At 44.9% G+C, this 20,747-nt stretch overlaps 1 protein-coding gene across 1 annotated transcript in view; it reads right to left on the bottom strand.

Annotated features, from left to right (window-relative positions):
- Positions 1–20,747, bottom strand: part of LOC126263582 (sodium channel protein 60E-like) — a 347,601-nt gene that overhangs the window by 244,185 nt on the left and 82,669 nt on the right. The window lies entirely within an intron of this gene.

Below are 20,747 nucleotides of genomic sequence, written 5' to 3'. Positions count from 1 at the left end.
CCGGAAGTAGGGTTAACTAGTAAGTAAACGCGAATATGTCAAGATGTTTCGATTTAAATGTTTTGGAAGCTGCCAGCTAAGTCGAAAAGCTGCTTCACCTTCTTTTACATCCCTAACTCGCCAAGGAAATATTCGTCTTTTTGTGCTAGAATAGGAGTCTTACTCTACCATAATTTCGACATTAGATCGTCATAGCTTGGCAGCCGATGTACATTTTTGTTGACTCGGGCGACGAAAGATGCGGCACAGATTTTTATTCTACTTCGAACCATGTTGCTTATATCGTGGTAACGGATAAAGTTTTCACGAAAAAAAAAAAACAGGACGTCCGTTAATTATATGTAGCTCTCTACCTTCTTAAAATATTTGAACCAATTCGCACAAGTCTGAAACACAGAAGTGCCACCCGCAAAAAACTCAATAAACGTGTTTGTTCCTCGTAAAATCCGAATGAAGCTAAATTGTTGAAAGCGAATTTTAAATTTTATCATAAGGATACATTTTTTATTTATTAGATTCACTTTAGACGCTTTCCATGCATTCAATTCACGTAAGAACGAAATTTACGTACCCCATTTACCTCGCCTTTAAGTTTACTGGATACAAAAATTTCGTTTTGACTTCATCCATTTATCTACCTTCGTGCAAAGTTTGAACGGATTCGTACAAGTTTGAGGTGTAGAAGTGGTGAGCTCCAAAGAACTCCGAGAAAAGCGTGTTTTTTGCATATTTTTGCTCGTAAAATCCGAACGGTGCACATACAAATGGTTCCATTAGCTGAATATTAATTTCAACTCAATTAAAATCTTTTTCAAAAGGAATTAATCGATTCTCAAAATTCGCCTGGGCGTCAGCTTCGAAATTAGAATATTCACAGTCTTCAGTGCTACAGGTGAGTTTTCCTTCGATTTTTTGTTGTCTTCCTTGGAGTCACGGCTGCTTCTCTAAACCCTTCATTGTGCTGCTTTGTAGATATACAAAGCTGAGTTTGAAGAGGATTTTCTCTCCGGTCAGCGAGAGTTTGACATTTTCCTTATGTGAACTGATGTGCTTCTAAATGGGGTTAAAAAGGTGACCACCAGTCTGTGCTAGTTTCGAGTCACGTGACATCACGTGTCCTTTTGTGTAGCTTCGCTATTCTGGCGCATGATGCCCTCAATGTAGGGTGATTATTTGATGTTCTGAATGAGAATACGCAAAATCAATATTTCGTGGTCTATTATCTTTGATGATTGTAACTTTGTACTTAGCATATTCTGCTAAGAATTGGCCAGTTCGGAACAAGAAGAGAAGAAGATGTAAACTTTCCCCCTGTAAAGCATTTACGTACGTGATATGTTAAAAACATGAAGTCAAATTGCCTTGAATAAAGTAGAAAACGATATTTTGATACATAACCAGCGCGGATTAAGAAACTATTGTCTTGGGAAACAACTGGCTCTTTATTCGCACAAAGTAATGAGTACTACCGACAAGGGACATCAAGGGGTTTCCATATTTCTAGATTTCCAGAAAGTTTTGGACTTAGTTCTTCATAAGCGACTTCTAATCAGATTGCGCGCCTATGGTATATCTTCCTGATTGTGCCACTGAATTCCTGATTTCGTAGTAAAAGTCATCGATGGGACGATATTTTAACTAAGTAGCAGGGTCTACAAAACAGGTGTGCTGCATCTGTAAGCTACCTACCCTGGTAAATTGACAGATCAACAGAAAACGTTAAGAATGAATGTCTCTAAGCGTATAAAGATATTTTGGAACCTCGGCCTACCTTCTTTCACGCAGTGCAAATGACTGGCTTATATGCAACACAGTGGCTATATCCTGTCGCCTCTCAGGGACATAATAAATTATAAAAGACACACAACATCGCCGGCAAGTGTCAGTGAACATTTTATCTCTAACAAAAATTGTTCACCATAATGAAATCTATCACACCTTGACATTTGTCTCAAAGACTTTGAAATACCCTGTATCAACGATTTAAGCGACAAACTGAACAGCCCTCTTAGATTTTTTGCAGATGGTGCTACCGTTTACCGCCTCGTAAAGTCATCAGAAGATGTCGGAAGTGGAGGTCCAACGGTAAAGCTTGTGCCTGGAAATTGAGAGGTCGTAGAATCGAATCCCGGTCGGAACAAGGAAATTTTCAGCCTCCCTTTGATCTAGCCTTCATCTCTCTACGATGTGGACAGTCGTCAAGAACGACACGTGGATTCGGATTTAAAACTGTAGATACTCTTTCCCCAGTTGGATAACGGGTGGATTAGGATCACGAAAGTCGCCGAGTGGCGTCCAGTCGAAAGATTTACGCTCGACGATTTAACCTAACGAAAGTATTACCAAAATATCAAAACGAACTGGAAAATGATTTAGATAATCATAATGAGATATCTGCATTGTGGAAAAAATAGCAATTAACTCTGAATAACGAAAGGTGTGAGGTCATTCTCATGAGTACGAAAAGGAATCCATTAAGTTTCGGTTACACGAAAAATCACACAAATTGAAAAACTGTCAATTCAACTAAATACCTAGGGGTTACAGTTATGAATGACTGAAACCGGACCATCATATAGAAAATGTTGTGGGGAAGGGGAATCATAGAATGCGTTTTATTTGTAAAATACTTAGCAGACGCGACAGATCTACTAAAGGGGCTGCTTACACTAAGACTGTCCGCCGTTTCGTGAAGTACCCTTGCGCTATATATGGAATCCTTACCTGATAGGATTGACGGAGGAACTTTCGAAGTGAAGCGAAATAATACTGTTCCACCGCTTAGATTATCTGATGTGGCAATGAAGCGCGGTCGACGTGAAAAAAAGGAATCAAGGCTAATAGTGAGAGGGAAGTATTTACAGACATGAATAGCCCAGATACGATCCGGTCATACGAAATATTCTGCACCTTTGGTGGACAAAGTCGGCCAACCTCAGCAGCTACCTGCAGCAGAATGCTGCATCACCAATATTGCCCAGACATAGCGCAGTACTGTCATGTATTGCAGTCACATTACAGCAATGTTGAGGGCACACTATTTCGGCCAGACATTTCCGTTAAATAAGTCTTTAGTAAACGTACTTTAATGTCCATATCCAACAAACGGATCACCATCAATAACATCTACATCTACACACATACTCCGCAATCCACCATACGGTGCGTGGCGGAGGGTACACCGTACCACAACTAGCATCTTCTCTCCCTGTTCCACTCCCAAACAGAGCGAGGGAAAAATGACTGCCTATATGCCTCTGTACGAGCACTAATCTCTCTTATCTTATCTTTGAGGTCTTTCCGCAAAATATAAGTTGGCGGCAGTAAAATTGTACTGCAGTCAGCCTCAAATGCTGGTTCTCTAAATTTCCTCAGTAGCGATTCACGAAAAGAAGACTACTTTCCTCCAGAGACTCCCACCCGAGTTCCTGAAGCATTTCCGTAACACTCGCCTGATGATCAAACCTACCATTAACAAATCTAGCAGCCCACCTTTGAATTGCTTCTACGTCCTCCCTCAATCCGACCTGATAGGGATCCCAAACGCTCGAGCAGTACTCAAGAATAGGTCGTATTAGTGTTTTATAAGCGGTCTCCTTTTCAGATGAACCACATCTTCCCAAAATTCTACCAATGAACCGAAGACGACTATCCGCCTTCCCCACAACTGCCATTACATGCTTTTCCCACTTCATATCGCTCTGCAATGTTACGCCCAAATATTTAATCGACGTGACTGTGTCAAGCGCTACACTACTAATGGAGTATTCAAACATTACAGGATTATTTTTCCTATTCATCTGCATTAATTTACATTTATCTATATTTAGATTTATCTGCCATTCTTTACACCAATCACAAATCCTGTCCAAGTCATCTTGTATCCTCCTACAGTCACTCAACGACGACACCTTCCCGTACACCACAGCAAACAGCCGCACATTGCTATCCACCCTATCCAAAAGATCATTTATGTAGATAGAAAACAACAGCGGACCTACCACACTTCCCTGGGGCACTCCAGATGATACCCTTACCTACGATGAACACTCACCATCGAGGACAACGTACTGGGTTCTATTACTTAAGAAGTCTTCGAGCTACTCACATATTTGGGAACGTTATACATCCTCGCCAAATGGGACACTGTGGAGAGATTGGGAAATTAATCGATGACACTAACGCAAAGTCGGAATTAGGAATTTTACATCATCACCTCTCCTTCCGCAGTTGGCTAAATACGCTATGTGATCAAAAGTATCCGGATATCCCACAAAACAAACCTTTTTCGTATTATGTGCATTGTGCTGACACCTACTGCCAGGTACTCCATATCAGCGACCTCAGTAGTCATCAGACATCGTGAGAGAGCAGAATGGGGCGCTCCGCGGAACTCAACGGACTTCGAACGTGGTCAGGTGATTGGGTGTCACTTGTGTCATACGTCTGTACGCGAGATTTCCACACTCCTAAATATCCCTAGGTCCACTGTTCCCGATGTGATAGTGAAGTGGAAACGTGAAGGGACACGTACAGCACAAAATCGTACAGGCCGACCTCGTCTGTTGACTGACAGAGACCACCGACAGTTGAAGAGGATCATAATGTGTAATAGGCAGACATCTATCCAGACCATCACACATGAATTTCAAGCTGCATCAGGATCCACTGCAAGTACTATGACAGTTAGGCGGGAGGTGAGAAAACTTGGATTTCATGGTCGAGTGGCTGCTCATAAGCCACACATCACGCCGGTGAATGCCAAATGACGCCTCTGTTTGTGTAAGGAGCGTAAACATTGGACGATTGAACAGTGGAAAAACGTTGTGGGGAAAGAATATCACGGTACACAATGTGGCGATCCGATGGCAGGGTGTGTGTATGGCGAATGCCCGGTGAACATCTGCCAGCGTGTGTAGTGTCAACAGTAAAATTCGGAGGAGGTGGTGTTATAGTGTGGTCGTGTGTTTCATGGAGGGGGTTGCACCTCTTGTTGTTTTGCGTGCCACTATCACAGTACAGGCCTACATTCATGTTTTAAGCACCTTCTTGCTTCCCACTGTTGAAGAGCAGTTCCGGGATGTCAGGCCTTACCGACCGACATCGATACCTCTCCTCAGTGCCGCACTCCGTGAAGAATGGGCTGCTATTCCCCAAGAAACCTTCCACCACCTGATTGAACGTGTGCCTGCGAGAGTGGAACCTGTCATCAAGGCTAAGGGTGGGCCAACATCGTATTGAATTCCAGCATTACCGATGGAGGGCGCCATGAACTTGTAAGTCATTTTCAGCCAGGTTTCCGTATACTTTTGATCACATAGCTTACTTGTGGTAAAAAGTCGTTTCGCAATCTGAACTCGAAACGTCTACTTCAGAACAGAGTGCCACAATAAAACCGTGTCGGCTCTGCAGTGCAGACGAATGTAGCCAAAAATAAACGCTGGCAACAGATGCTTAAAACGCAGAATGGGAAGGAAATTGTGATTCTAAAAGATCACAAAATAATTATGATAGAGCAACGTCTATAAATCGATGAAACATTATAAAATATAACTTCCAATAAGTCAGAGACAGATGAGTAGTTTCATGAAAATTTAGCTGATCATTACGAAAGTGAAATAGGTGCTTAAATGATAATCCCTGTTATCTTAATACACTTTGTGTGTGTGTGTGTGTGTGTGTGTGTGTGTGTGTGGCAGAGAGAGAGATGAGAGAGAGAGAGAGAGAGAGAGAGAGAGAGAGAGAGAGAGAGAGACCGAGCATTTATTTCAGGTTGCAATGGAAAACAAACATTTTTTAGGTCTGACGCTGAGTTTCTTTGCCCTCGTTCTCGACTGGTAGGATATCTGAGATCGTCCGATCAAGTTCTCTTTCAGGAATTGAACGTCGACCTTATACATGGCGCATTGTCTTCTTCTGAGTGCAGCGAGACAATACCCCCCCTTACCTCTGTCTGTCTGTCTCTCTCTCTCTCTCTCTCTCTCTGTCTGTCTGGGGAAGCAATAAAGAAGTCTGGTGTTCTCGAGCGCAGGTCGCCCTTCTAATGCCTCTGATATCAGAGGATATAAGATGAACATTAACAAAAGCAAAACGAGGATAATGGAATGTAGTCAAATTAAATCGGGTGATGCTGAGGGAATTAGATTAGGAAATGAGACACTTAAAGTAGTAAAGGAGTTTTGCTATTTAGGGAGTGAAATAACTGATGATGGTCGAAGTAGAGAGGATATAAAATGTAGACTGGCAATGGCAAGGAAATCGTTTCTGAAGAAGAGAAATTTGTTAACATCGAGTATAGATTTAAGTGTCAGGAAGTCGTTTCTGAAAGTATTTGTATGGAGTGTAGCCATGTATGGAAGTGAAACATGGACGATAACTACACTCCTGGAAATGGAAAAAAGAACACATTGACACCGGTGTGTCAGACCCACCATACTTGCTCCGAACACTGCGAGAGGGCTGTACAAGCAATGATCACACGCACGGCACAGCGGACACACCAGGAAACGCGGTGTTGGCCGTCGAATGGCGCTAGCTGCGCAGCATTTGTGCACCGCCGCCGTCAGTGTCAGCCAGTTTGCCGTGGCATACGGAGCTCCATCGCAGTCTTTAACACTGGTAGCATGCCGCGACAGCGTGGACGTGAACTGTATGTGCAGTTGACGGACTTTGAGCGAGGGCGTATAGTGGGCATGCGGGAGGCCAGGTGGACGTACCGCCGAATTGCTCAACACGTGGGGCGTGAGGTCTCCACAGTACATCGATGTTGTCGCCAGTGGTCGGCGGAAGGTGCACGTGCCCGTCGACCTGGGACCGGACCGCAGCGACGCACGGATGCACGCCAAGACCGTAGGATCCTACGCAGTGCCGTAGGGGACCGCACCGCCACTTCCCAGCAAATTAGGGACACTGTTGCTCCTGGGGTATCGGCGAGGACCATTCGCAACCGTCTCCATGAAGCTGGGCTACGGTCCCGCACACCGTTAGGCCGTCTTCCGCTCACGCCCCAACATCGTGCAGCCCGCCTCCAGTGGTGTCGCGACAGGCGTGAATGGAGGGACGAATGGAGACGTGTCGTCTTCAGCGATGAGAGTCGCTTCTGCCTTGGTGCCAATGATGGTCGTATGCGTGTTGGGCGCCGTGCAGGTGAGCGCCACAATCAGGACTGCATACGACCGAGGCACACAGGGCCAACACCCGGCATCATGGTGTGGGGAGCGATCTCCTACACTGGCCGTACACCACTGGTGATCGTCGAGGGGACACTGAATAGTGCACGGTACATCCCAACCGTCATCGAACCCATCGTTCTACCATTCCTAGACCGGCAAGGGAACTTGCTGTTCCAACAGGACAATGCACGTCCGCATGTATCCCGTGCCACCCAACGTGCTCTAGAAGGTGTAAGTCAACTACCCTGGCCAGCAAGATCTCCGGATCTGTCCCCCATTGAGCATGTTTGGGACTGGATGAAGCGTCGTCTCACGCGGTCTGCACGTCCAGCACGAACGCTGGTCCAACTGAGGCGCCAGGTGGAAATGGCATGGCAAGCCGTTCCACAGGACTACATCCAGCATCTCTACGATCGTCTCCATGGGAGAATAGCAGCCTGCATTGCTGCGAAAGGTGGATATACACTGTACTAGTGCCGACATTGTGCATGCTCTGTTGCCTGTGTCTATGTGCCTGTGGTTCTGTCAGTGTGATCATGTGATGTATCTGACCCCAGGAATGTGTCAATAAAGTTTCCCCTTCCTGGGACAATGAATTCACGGTGTTCTTATTTCAATTTCCAGGAGTGTAGTTTGGACAAGAAGAGAATAGAAGCTTTCGAAATGTGGTGCTACAGAAGAATGCTGAAGATAAGGTGGGTAGATCACGTAACTAATGAGGAGGTATTGGATAGGATTGGGGAGAAGAGAAGTTTGTGGCACAACTTGACTAGAAGAAGGGATCGGTTGGTAGGACATGTTTTGAGGCATCAAGGAATCACAAATTTAGCATTGGAGGGCAGCGTGGAGGGTAAAAATCGCAGAGGGAGACCAAGAGATGAATACACTAAGCAGATTCAGAAGGATGTAGGTTGCAATAAGCTTGCACAGGATAGAGTAGCATGGAGAGCTGCATCAAACCAGCCTCAGGACTGAAGACCACAACAACAACATCAGATCCCTCTGTCATAAAGGAACGATTGGAAGCTCCACACTTCACCGGAACTGTGCATAGACCTGTTAGGGCATTAGCTTAATGGAAAGAAGCAGCCTCCTTCCAGTCCGATAGCAAGAATTCTGTGACGCGAATTAAGATAAGGAGAAAACATTCTTCTCTTTTCAATTTATGTTCACAACTACTACTTTACAGCAGTTTCTGAAGCAAAGAAAGTAATTAAAAGGATTACCGGTGTGTCAGAATGTCAACAAGGGCGGTTCATTTCAAAGTCTTCCAAGAACTCTCTCGTTCGTATTTTTGTTCGGTCATTTTGACTACATTATTCCTTTTCCTGTAAGTGTTATTAACGATAGGTGGAAGTGGTGGTCTAGCGGGTAGATCGCCTGACTCGGGCACTGGCGGTCTTGGGTTGCATTCCGCGTAGGGGCGGAGCTTTTCCTCGTTGCGTTCCCTCCAGGAAGGTCCCTGGTCCACTCACCCTGTTAACAAACCGGTCATAAAAGGCGATCGAGCAGATGCGCTCGCCACCCTCCCCCTCCTACTGCCGCGGCGAAGAAAGGCTACATTCTCCCTGCAGAGAGGCCAATAGCCTTGTGATGGGCCTGCAACAAGAACCTTATTATTAAAAGTAATCCCGCGTAGCTGCTCATACAAAAAAGTTCTCTACGTGCACTATCTGACCAAAAGTATGTGGACGTCTCTTTATAATGCGGAGCTGACGACTAAATGTCACCGTAGGCGGACTCACCGGTATAAAAAACGCGGGGCGTATTGTGTTGTCAGTAGAGACGCAGTAACGTGGACTAGTCGTTCTATGTCACAATTACAACAAATGCATCAGGGGTATTTCAACCCTTTTAAAGCTGCCCACGTCGTTGGAACAATGGAAATGAGCATATGGCATTGTTGGCCGGGTGGCCCCATCCGGGGAAGTTCGGCCGGCGAGTGCAAGTCTTGTTTCAGTCGACGCCACATTGTGTGACTCGTATGTCGGTGATGAGGATGAAATGATGATGAGGACAACACAACAACCAGTCCACGAGCGGAGAAAATCCCCAACCCGGTCGGCAATCGAACCCGGGCCCGCTGCATAGGACGCAAACACGGAACCACCCAGCTAAGTAGGCGGACACGTCGTTGGTGCGACTGTGAAGTGGCAAAGCGATGTAACAACCACAGCTGGACAAAAATGAAGCAGCTATCGTGTACTGACGGACAGGAATCGTCGAGCACTGCAGAGGGTGCTTGTAAAAAAATAGAATGAAATCTAAGAAATGAATCATTTGTGAGTTCCAAAGTGCTACCAGCTGCCCAGCTAGCACAATGACTGTGCCTAAGGTGTTAAATAGAACTGGGTCATAAGCCAAACATATGTGCAGTCAGTTCAAATGGCTCTGAGCACTATGGGACTTAACATCTGAGGTCATCAGTCTGTGCAGTCAGTGCTAAGCGACACTTGAGGTTGTGTAAAGAGGGACGCCACTAAATAGTGAACGACTGGAAACGAGTGACTTGGAGTGATGAATCAACCTATGGCAATCCGATGGAAGGGTTCGGGTTTGGGGAATGCCTGGAGATCGTTGTCTGTCATCGTGTATAGTGCCACCAATGAAATACGGAGGAGGTGGTGCTGTTATGCTATCGGGCTGTTGTTCGTATTTAGGACGTGGTCTCCCTATTGCGCTTAAAAAAAAACTCTAAATGTAGAAGGATATCAACACGTTTTACAGTACTGCGTACAGCGTGCAATAGAGAAACATTTCGGAAACAATGATTATTTGTATCAGCATTACATTGCACCCTTTTATCAAGGAGCACCTGGGAGGCAATGGTCTGTGGACAATACGGAGCGAGGTGGCGCAGTGGTTAGCACACTGGACTCTCATTCGGGAGGACGACGGTTCAAAACCCTGTCCAGTCATCCTGATTTATGTTTACTATGATTTCCCTAAATCGTTTCAGGCAAATACTAGGATAGTTACTTTGAAAGGGCAAGGCCGACCTCCTTCCCTAATCCGTTGGGAGCGATGACCTCGCTATTTGGTTCCCTCCCCCAAATCAACCAAACAACCAGTGGACAACGATATTCCTGAAATGTAATTGCCTGCACACAGTTCCTACCCGAACATCTTTGAGATGAATTAGAATGTAGACTTCGTTCCAGACCCCAGCGGCCAACCTTGTGAGGTTTCGGCTCTCGAGGCAGAACCGACGGGGTCAGGGATTCTCTCCTTCCTCGAGATGAATGGGTGTTTGCGTTGTCCTCATCATTTCATCATCATTCATAGAACTGGCGAGACTGAGCAAAGTTTGGGAATTTGTACGGACGCTGATAACCGCGCAGCTGCCAAATTTCATCATCATAATAATCATTGAGGCTAAATGGGCTGCCGTTCCTCCAGAGACATTCAGATACCTCACTGAGTCCGCAGCACAGTTAAAGCTGCCGTATAGCCGAAGGGTGGGCACTCTCCGCATTAGTGCTCACTAACAGGTGCGGGGATACTTTTTGACCAGATGTACTTCCGTCTACTCTGGGGGGATGTTCTACCTCTGATTAATCGCACTGCTGATTCAACGTCCTTTACCTAACTACTTTCCATATGGTGATGATTCTACTTCCGTAGCAGAATTCGCTAACCCACACTTACGCGATAGCAGTGGGTTTGCAGGTATCTGGGGCGAGTCCTGGTTTGGCCGGCAAGAGGAGATGGTGGCGTAAAGTTCCCGAGCATGAGACTTTGAGTCAATGTTCTGGATTATATTCCAGACATCTCCGCAGGGTCTCAAGGAGTGAGCGCATGTGATATTAATGGTCCGTCTGTCGGGTGAGGATATTAAGCCCTGGGTTTCTTTTGCTCTTATTCAAGAGGAGTAATCCACGTGCTGGCACCCATATTTCGATCTCTCCCTTTTCTCATCATCATACAACACAAACATGACACCACACTATACGCACAGCCATTACAATCAGCTTCACTTAACACATGCACTTAAAGACAGAACTGCCACATACCGCGAGGAAAGGTGCCATTGTGCTCTTTGGAATAAAACCACTTGCCATTACAAGAAATGTATTCGCAATTGCGATTATGATGGAACTTGAGCTATTAATCTACTGGTGAGAGTGAAACTTTGCGCCGGACCGGGAATCGTCTCCGGATCTCCCACTTTACGTTAGCGGTCGCTTTAACCGCCTGGGCCATCCGATCACGCCTCCAGCACCGACCTAAACTTTGTAAGACCATAGCTCTAATGCTCTGATTTATTTTGCCTTTTTGTTTCATTTAATGTTACATCGTTGAGTTTCTGTAAATGTTATTGGATTGAATCGATACCATGAGAGTCGTTATCCTTTTCTGTGGAAAAAACTTTGATGTCACGGTTTGATTCTATGCAATGTAGTGTATCTATCATTTAAATTCTTTGTCTCATTTGGAAGGAACAAAACTTAATTTATATAATTGTAATTTCTGTGTGAATAATTTTTTGAAGAATTGTCAATATACGCAAATGTTCTGTTTAAATTAATATGTTTGGTTGCTGTTGTGTAAACTGCCGACCTTCACTTGGGGTTCTGAGTTATTTTGTATGTAAAAGGTGGTGTGGCTCCCCTCGGGAACGGAACTGAGTAGCGCGGGCAAATTGTGGTTGGCATAGGTAGAAGAGGTGGATTGAGAGTCAGTCGGGGACGAGCTACCAAACTGTCAACTGCTCATGTAGAAGTTGTGTATTGTGCTGGTGCCGAGAGAGGGTTTTCGTGCCACTTTCCAATGTCTCGGATGGACGGATAAAGAGCTGGAACTATTCTGGAATTGGTATCTACGTATTATCGCCATCAAGAAATGACAGGGTCCAGCATTTCCGCATGCTAATCCACCCACCGACATCCACTCGCCACCACGTTGCGCAGTCACTGAAAAAGGAACCAAGGAATTGTAAATTTGCAATGTGAAGGATCAGCTCATTGAATGCTTTAGTGTGCGCAAATGTAAGGTAACTTATAATCGAACTCTAATACCTACCTTGATTTTTTATCCATAGTCACACAACCACTTAGGGTCCTTCCCATGACAAAAATGCTTACCGAGTGTCCATATTGTGAAAATAGGAAAGCCCAGTGTTTTACTAATTAATGCCACTTGAAAAAAAAATGGTTCAAATGGCTCTGAGCACTATGGGACTCAACTACTGAGGTCATTAGTCCCCTAGAACTTAGAACTAGTTAAACCTAACTAACCTAAGGACATCACAAACATCCATGCCCGAGGCAGGATTCGAACCTGCGACCGTAGCGAATGCCACTTGAAGATATTAAAAAGAAAGTTAAAGTTTATGTAGTGGAACTGAGTTACATAGTAAATGATGCTTGTTGAAAATAATCTTTCTATTAAAACTGTTTATTAATATTTTGTTGCCCACTTCTAAAGTGAATGTTCTCCAAACTGTAGTTTATAGAGTTTTGCAAATTAAATGATCACAGTGCAGCCTGCTGAAAATCACCCAAAGGTGAGCTATTGTCTTATAACCACGTCAATTTGTGTTCTACTGCAGTAAAAGTTGAGAACTATTACTGTTGAAAGTTACATGTTCATGCTTGATAAGGGCTTGTTTGTCTAGTGTATTGAAAGTGTGTTTAATTTGCTCTGCTACAGTGGTCAAGATTAAGGTGCCCCATCCATTGAAAGTAGTTCAAATACACAAAGTTACTTAATTGTAGAAAGTTTCAATTACTCTTGCTATTCAAGTGAAATTCTGTATAATATTGGGTTCCTCTTGTGTATTAAAAGTGCATATTAAAGGTGTAACAGGATCAACAGTTTGTCTATTGTGCTCATGCTAGATAACGATTAATAGAAAGACCACTATCTATGAAAACAATAGTGTGTTTCGTTATCTGTTATATTTATGCAAATAGTTTTTTCTGATCTGTTAGCTCGAACCTTAACATGAACATACTGTATTCAGGTGCCAGAGTCCATTGCACTCGCGTGTGGCAAAGTATAGGTTGTGATTGTCCGTTAAAGTTACTCATACCTATTTTATTGAACAAGAATGTCAGTCATTCTCATGCCTAATTAGGGTGGCTACCGTTTTCTTTATTCTTTGAACTGTGTAGATAGGTAAAATATTGTTTATTACCGTTTAAATATTTACGTAATTCTGACTTTCAAGAGCGTGCCGAGACCACAAATTTCAGGCATTACTTCTCACCACGGACAACGCACTGGCCGACAACATTCACTTGACGACCGACAGCAGCGGCGCTTGCGTAGAGCTGTAAGTGCTAATGGACCAGCAACACTGCGTGAAATAATCACAGAAGTCACCGTAGCACGTAAGACGAACGTATTCGTTTGAATAGTGCATCGAAATTTGGCATTAATGGGCTATGGTAACAGACAACCGACGCAAGTGCCTTTGCTAACGGCACGACATCGCTTGCAGCACCTCTTCTGAGCGCGTGACCATGTCGGTTGGACTCTAGACGAGTGGAGAACCGCGTCCTGGTCAGTTCCGATTTCAGTTGGTAAAACCTGATGGTAGGGTTCGAGTGTAGCGCAGACACCACGGAGTCATGCGCCAAAGTTGTCAGCAGGCACTGTGCAAGCTGGTGTTGGTGCCACAACGGTGTGGGCTGTTCTTACGTGGGATGGATTTGGTCCTCTGGTCCAATTGAACCGATCATAGACTGTAAATGGTCAAGTTCGGCCACTTGGAGACCACTGTTCCCAAACAACGGTGGAACTCTTACGGATGACTGTGTGCCGAATCACTGGACCATAACTGTTCGCGATTAGACTGAAGAACATTCTGGACAGATCGGGTGAATGAACTGGCCACCCAGATCGCCCGACATGACCCCCATTGAACATTTATGGGATATAAATCGTGCACCGGCAACACTTTTGCAACTATGGACGGCTATAGAGGCAGCGTGGCTCAGTGTTTCTACAGGGGACTTTTAAAGACTTGTTGAGTCCATACGATGCAGAGTTATTGCACTACACCGGGCAAGATAAGGTTCGACGCGGTATGAGGAGGTATGCCATGACTTTTGTCACTTCAGTGTACTTTTAAAACACGTGGATAAACGAATTTTGTTTTCACATTACAGACCGTTACCATCCCTTTCCCTATTCACAGTGTGGGGGGGATACATTAGTGACGGGCAACCGTCATGTAATCAGCTAGTAATTTTTTAAGAGAGATACCTTTCTTAACAAATAAAAAATTATCCTTTGTTGCTGATTTGTCGTCAAGCAAGGATTGTCGCCGAGGACCTTATATACCATGTAGTGTTGAACTAAAGTGTTTCATTCACGTCAGTGCAAAAAAAAAAAAAAAAATGGTTCAAATGGCTCTGAGCACTATGGGACTTAACATCTATAGTCATCAGTCCTCTGGAACTTAGAACTACTTAAACCTAACTAACCTAAGGACATCACACAACATCCAGACATCACGAGGCAGAGAAAATCCCTGACCCCGCCGGGAATCGAGCCCGGGACCCCGGGCGTGGGAAGCGAGAACGCTACCGCACGACCACGAGCTGCGGACTCACGTCAGTGCATTAGCGGGAAACTTTACGAGGGCAAAATACGACGTCGGGCCTTCTCATTGAGTCCTCTCCGCTACGGCTCGACATTACACCGGCGATAACATTAATCCAGGATGTACCATGCACACGATGCTGAGGAGGGTGCAAAGCTCCCTTGATAGTTCGTGGAATGCTTGCTAACTTATCACTAATATGCTGTTATAGTTGTCAGATATCTAACACGCCTCCATATCTATACGTACGGTAATTTCCAGCGTTGTACGATTTATGAGAAGAAAGTATTCAGCACTTCTTTTTTTATTTTCTTGCATCACAACATGATGAACGTTACCTGTAGGCATGCTTGTGTATCTTGGACCGCACCTTATTTAGATGCATAATAGCCTATAGCCCCTGAGAAGGCAATAAAGAGAAACCGGAAAGCTTTATGTTTCTAGTACGACCTAACAACCGCTATCAACAGCGCAATAACGCGAGATGTGATTTGCTGTGCTGGGAGTTTTCGGTATTACGCGTCCGGCCGTATTCGCTGTAACACGATTAGGAGTTGTGCCTTATACTCTCTGGTTCACTGCAGACGCCCATTTCTGGACGATATGTTACAATTCCAGCAGCGAAAACAAGTAAAAAACTTCTGTATGTAGGCTTGTGTCTTACGAAGACATAATAGCACGGGGCCAAGGATAAGATAGGAAGAGCCACCTGGGAAGAAAATACACGCGAATGCAGCCTAACTTCTTTGCCCAGTTAGTTTTTTGCATGCAGGAGGTCGTCGCAGACATATCTGCGTTCACATTTATTGAATCAAATACTGATACGCATCGGAAAACCCATTTTTCTTAGTTGCAAAATACTGACACGAATTATATTAGGTTGTTGCATAAGTTTGGAGGGTTTTCCGTAAGTTCAATAAACACAGCAGATACACTAGCAGAAACTTTAGTCGTTGTTGTTGTTGTGGTCTTCAGTCCTGAGACTGGTTTGATGCAGCTCTCTATGCTACTCTATTCTGTGCAAGCTCCTTCATCTCCCAGTACCTACTGCAACCCACATCCTTCTGAACCTGCTTGGTGTATTCATCTCTTGGTCTCCTTCTACGATTTTTACCCTCTACGCTGCCCTCCAATACTAAATTGGTGATCCCTTGATGTCTCAGAACATGTCCTACTAACCGATCCCTTCTTCTAGTCAAGTTGTGCCACAAACTTCTCTTCTCCCCAATCCTATTCAATACCTCCTCATTAGTTATGTGATCTATCCATCTAATCTTCAGCATTCTTCTGTAGCACCATATTTCGAAAGCTTCTATTCTCTTCTTTTCTAAACTATTTATCGTCCACGTTTCACTTCCATACATGGCTACACTCCATACAAATACTTTCAGAAACGACTTCCTGACACTTAAATCTGTACTCGATGTTAACAAATTTCTCTTCTTCAGAAACGCTTTCCTTGCAATCGCCAGTCTACATTTAATATCCTCTCTACTTCTACCATCATCAGTTATTTTGCTCCCCAAATAGCAAAACTCCTTTACTACTTTAAGTGTCTCATTTCCTAATCTAACTCCCTCAGCATCACCCGACTTAATTCGACTACATTCCATTATCCTCGTTTTGCTTTTTTTGATGTTCGTCTTATATTCTCCTTTCAAGACACTATCCATTCCGTTCAACTGCTCTTCCAAGTCCTTCAAGCATATATTCTCGTTAACTACTTACAACAATCTGTCAACGCTGGGGTAACTTTTCGGTTCCACGACTGTAGGAATCACGTGATTTTGAGGCGAAGAACTAGTCGAGACATGTTCCGAGCGCATTTTCACCGGAAAGGAGGTTTCTTGATGGTTGTTCCATAGAGAGCGGAAAGGGTGAACATTTGCGATCAGGTGAGTAAGATGCGTGCGGAATGACTTCCCAATCCATCTCCTGTATACTGTGTTTTCTCAGTCTGGTAGAATGCGGGCTGGCGTTGCCGTGGAGTAGCGTCATCCCGCTCAGCCTTGCTGGTCATTGTTCTCGCACAGCGTCTGCAAGACAACTCAGTTGTTGAGAATTATTGTCTGCAACGATGGTCAGACCTCGCAGAAGCAATTCGTATCACACTACGCACTCGCTGTGAAGCATAATACGAGGTGTGGCTAGAAAAAAACCGGACTAGTACTGGTGAAACAATAAAACGAATGCAATAAGGCTGAAAGTCGCGTGGCCTGTCACGTGACTCTCGCTCCGCCTACTGCTCGAGTTTCATCTGCCTCCTGCACTCAGTCTGCCCGTGGCGTCTGTTTTAAGTAGTTGACGTTTTGTCTGTGCGTCGGAAAATGTTGAGTGTACAGAAAGAACAGCGTGTTAACATCAAATTTTGTTTCAAACTAGGAAAATCTGCAAGTGAAACGTTTGTAATGTTACAACAAGTGTACGGCGATGATTGTTTATCGCGAACACAAGTGTTTGAGTGGTTTAAACGATTTAAAGATGGCCGCGAAGACACCAGTGATGACACTCGCACTGGCAGACCATTGTCAGCAAAAACTGATGCAAACATTGAAAAAATCGGTAAACTTGTTCGACACTTTCCTTGTCAACTCCTGTTAACTCAGATACTGCTCTGATTGTTAAAGGGCGATCTTGTCGAACAAGTTTACCGATTTTTTCAATGTTTGCATCAGTTTTTGCTGACAATGGTCTGCCAGTGCGAGTGTCATCACTGGTGTCTTCGCGGCCATATTTAAATCGTTTAAACCACTCAAACACTTGTGTTCGCGATAAACAATCATCGCCGTACACTTGTTGTAACATTACAAACGTTTCACTTGCAGATTTTCCTAGTTTGAAACAAAATTTGATGTTAACACGCTGTTCTTTCTGTACACTCAACATTTTCCGACGCACAGACAAAACGTCAACTACTTAAAACAGACGCCACGGGCAGACTGAGTGCAGGAGGCAGATGAAACTCGAGCAGTAGGCGGAGCGAGAGTCACGTGACAGGCCACGCGACTTTCAGCCTTATTGCATTCGCTTTATTGTTTCACCAGTACTAGTCCGGTTTTTTTCTAGCCACACCTCGTATTGTCTTTTGTGGATGCGCGCGGGTCTTCGTACGGGGAGTTGCTGCTTTCTTTGGGCTCAACCATTCCTTTCATTTCCATACATTAGCATAAAGACACCGTATCTCATCACCAGTAACGATACCGGACAGAAATGGTCCGTGTTGTTCACGAGCCAATTGATGACGAGCAAGCAGAGATGCACATACAGCCACCCAATGATTTCTGTGATTTTGGCTTGGAGCACGCGGTACTCATACACCCGATTTTTGAACCTTCCCCACTGCATGCAAATGTCGCACGGTGTTGGAATGATCACAGTTGTTCACATCTGCCACTTCTCTGGTACACTGACGTGCATCATTGTGGATTAATGAGTTTAAAAGACCGTCATCAAACCCCGGAAGTCTTCCTGAACGTGAAGAGTCACTAATGTCAAAACGATCCTCATTAAAACGATAAAGCCGTTTTCTTGCCACGCTCTGTCCACTGGAACTAACCTCATAGACGGCGAAAACGTTTTTTGCCTGCCTCCGCTGCTGTCACCCCTCTATTGGACTCAAACAATAAAATAGGCAAACAATGTTGCGATTTCTCCACTTTGCACTCTGTTTTCTAGTGTCTACAGCTCCAGTCAGTATCTCCGAATGACAATATATAAATTCGAATAGCAACAATGAATCACGAATAAAACTGACAATCAATCAATAAACCCATACCAACCGCATACCAATATGCAAAACAAAAACGCTACGAGCTAATGCACCTGGCTTATACACACAAGAACGGAAAAACTGGTAGAAGCGGTCCTCGGTGAAGATCAGTTTGGGTTCGGGAGAAATGCAGGAACATGCGGCGCCATACTGATCCTAACATTTATCTCAGAAGATGGACTGAAGAAACGCAAAGCTACATTCATAGCATTTGTAGATTCAGAGAAAGTTTTCAATAACGTTGACTGAAGTACGATTTTTTAAATGGTGAAGGTAGAGGAAAAATATAGCAAGTAAAACATTAATTACAACTCCTACAGAAACTAGACTGCAGTTACAAGAATCGAAAGACACGAAGGCATGAGAATGGAGTGAGACAGAATTGTAGGCTCTCCCCAATGCTAATCTGTTACGAAAGTAAGGAGAAATTTGGAAACAGAACTGGAGTGAGAAGAAATAAAAAGTTTACGGTTTCAAAAAGATGGTTCTGAGCACTATGGGATTTAACATCTGAGGTCATCAGTCCCCCAGAACTTAGAACTACTTCAGCATAACTAACCTAAGGACATCACACACATCCATGCCCGAGGCAGGATTCGAACCTGCGACCATAGCGGTAGCGCGGTTCCAGACTGAAGCGCGTAGAACCGCTCGGCCACACCGGCCGGCGTTTATGGTTTGTCAGTGGCATTAGAATTCTATCATAGGTGACAAATGACTTGGAAGAGCAGTTGAGCGGAATGGATAGTGTCTTTGAAGCGAGGTTATGAGAAGAATTTCAACAAAAGTAAAAGAAGGGTAATACAATATACTTTGAATTAAATAATGCCCTTGATGGCGTTAGAGATTAGGAAATGAGACACTAAACGTAATACACAGCCGGAAAAAAAAGTTAGCACACCTCGGAAGAAGACGCCGATTTTGACCCGATGACGGCATATGCCACCTGGAGGATAAGAGATGTACTGGTATCGGTTTCAACGTCGTCCGCCAGCAGATAGCGTAGTGACATAGTCGCCGCAGTTGTGCCTACCCTTTCAATAGGGAATGCTCGCATCCAGAAGGCTCAGTATGGTGGCTGCAAATGTGTGAAGCAAGAACGAAACCATGCCACGTGCCACAGAGATGCACTCGTGCTTCTTACAGCCAAGTGAGCGAGTTTGAAAGGGATCATATTGTGGCCTTCCGAGTGGCGGAATGGTTCTTTCGGATGATTGTTACACAAACGACGTGCTGCGTCAGTTCTGCAGCGATGCTGGTACCACGGTCACAAGAGCATTCTCACACCCGTAGACGAGGTTCTGGACGTCCACGCAGCTCAGACGCCCTCCAGGCCTGTCATACTGGAAAGGCAGCAGTGGCAGATCGTACAGCTACCACAGCACAAAAAAACACGACCGCATTGTTGCGAACTGGTTACTAGCAGTTGGGCTACGGGCCCACGCACTTCCACACAGGCCACAGCATCGACTTGCACCGCTCGATTGGTGCCGTCAGAGGATCTCTTGGAAGGTGGAATGGCGCGCTGTGATCGTCAGCGATGAAACTACACTGCTGGCCACCGTAAATGCAACACCAAGAAAGACAAGAGGTAGCACAACAAGATTTATTTTGTAGATAACATGTTGACCAAGTATCAAATGATTACGTGTACAGACGTCTGTGACATGTGGTTCCTGCCAGAATCAGTAGCCAGAGTAGCCGCCATTGTTGGAGATCACCGCTGCCACACGTCTCGGCATTGAGTCAAAGAGACGTTGGATGTGTTCCTGGGGTACAGCAGCCCAAGCAGCTTCCACACGTTGCCAAAGATCATCTGGTGTGGCAGCTGGGGATGTAATCTGGGTCACTCGTTGAGCAACCATGGACCACATGTTTTCTATCGGCGAAACATCGGGAGAGCGAGCCGGCCAGGGAAGCAATTCAATCTGGTTATTGACGAAGAACCTTTGGACAATGCGTGCCACGCGTGGTCGCGCATTATCCTGTTGAAATATGGCTGTGGCCGAGCCCTGAAGGTAAGGAAGGACAACTGGCTCCAGCACCTCGGATATGTAGCACCGGCTATTTAAAGTACCGGCAATGCGTACTAGAGGCGTGCGAGAGTAATAGCCAATACCGCCCCATATTATAATACCCGGTGGAAGACCAGTGTGGCGGTGCATAATGCAGCTGTCCAGCATCCTCTCTCCACGGTGTCTCCACACTCGAATCCGACCATCGTGGTGCTGCAGACAGAAGCGTGCCTCGTCAG

The sequence above is a fragment of the Schistocerca nitens genome, chromosome 6, assembly GCF_023898315.1.
Source record: "Schistocerca nitens isolate TAMUIC-IGC-003100 chromosome 6, iqSchNite1.1, whole genome shotgun sequence".
NCBI lineage: Eukaryota > Metazoa > Arthropoda > Insecta > Orthoptera > Acrididae > Schistocerca > Schistocerca nitens.
This window is presented reverse-complemented; position numbering and strand designations above follow the sequence as displayed.